The sequence below is a fragment of the Silene latifolia genome, chromosome 5, assembly GCF_048544455.1.
Source record: "Silene latifolia isolate original U9 population chromosome 5, ASM4854445v1, whole genome shotgun sequence".
Classification (NCBI taxonomy): domain Eukaryota; kingdom Viridiplantae; phylum Streptophyta; class Magnoliopsida; order Caryophyllales; family Caryophyllaceae; genus Silene; species Silene latifolia.
The window spans coordinates 54,632,904-54,633,896 of record NC_133530.1 but is presented as its reverse complement, the minus strand read 5'-3'; the positions used below and the strand labels follow the sequence as shown (position 1 = coordinate 54,633,896).

The window sequence follows — 993 nt, the reverse complement described above, 5'->3', positions numbered from 1 at the left end:
TGTTGTTTGAGGGTTTTGAACATTTTGGCTTTTGTATGAGAGATTTGGATGGAACTTGGTGTTTTCATTGTAAAAATTTGAATAAGGGGTACCACTTTTGTAAGCTTGGAAAGCATTAACTTGTTCGGTTGTTCCCCTACATTCACTTGAGTCATGACCCAAGGTTCCACAATTCTCACATATCCCGCTTGGGATTGATGAGGATGCCGTCATGGCATTGACATGATGCTTCGATGATTTTGAGTTTTCCTCAAGTCTAGCCATAGCTTGTTCAAACTTCAAGTTGATTGTGTCAATGTGAGCACTAAGTTGAGCACCCAATTGAGTAACGGAATCCACTTCATACTTTCCTCCTCTAGTAGCCTTGCGAGGTCTACTATATTGTGAATTATGGACCGCCATTTCCTCAATCTTGTTCCATGTTTGATTGTCATCAACTTCGGTGAACATTCCATTTGATCCCATATTGAGAATGTTCCTTGAATCTTCATATAAACCATTCCAAAATTGTTGCACTAAAAACCATTCGCTAAGTCCATGGTGAGGACATGAGCGACAAATACCTTTGAACCGCTCCCAAGCTTCATACAAAGATTCTTCATCCCTTTGCTTAAAACCCGTAATTTGAGCTCTTAGCATGTTAGTCTTTTCCGGTGGGTAGAATTTTTTGTAGAAAGCTAGAGCTAGCTTCTTCCAAGAATCTATTCCAAGGGTGGCCTTATCAAGGCCCTTCAACCATTGCTTTGCGGTGCCGATTAACGAAAAAGGAAATAAGACCCATCTTATTTGGTCTTGAGTCACGTCCGTTTGAGAGATAGCTTCACAATAATCGCAAAAGGTTTCCATATGAGAATGAGGGTCCTCACTAGGCATTCCCCCGAATTGGCTCCTCTCAACTAGTTGGATGAAGGCGGACTTGGCAATAAAATTTCCGGTAAGATGTTGTGGTGTAGGAGTACCATTTGGTAGATCCTCCTCGGTGGGTATAGAGTG

The 993-nt window shown here is 41.6% G+C and overlaps 1 non-coding gene across 1 annotated transcript; it reads left to right on the top strand.

The window, feature by feature from the left end:
• The first annotated feature begins 532 nt into the window (after positions 1–532).
• On the top strand, positions 533–639 carry LOC141657997 (small nucleolar RNA R71). The gene has a single exon (XR_012548909.1). It is a non-coding gene; the product is annotated as a small nucleolar RNA R71 (small nucleolar RNA).
• The last annotated feature ends 354 nt before the right edge of the window (positions 640–993 follow it).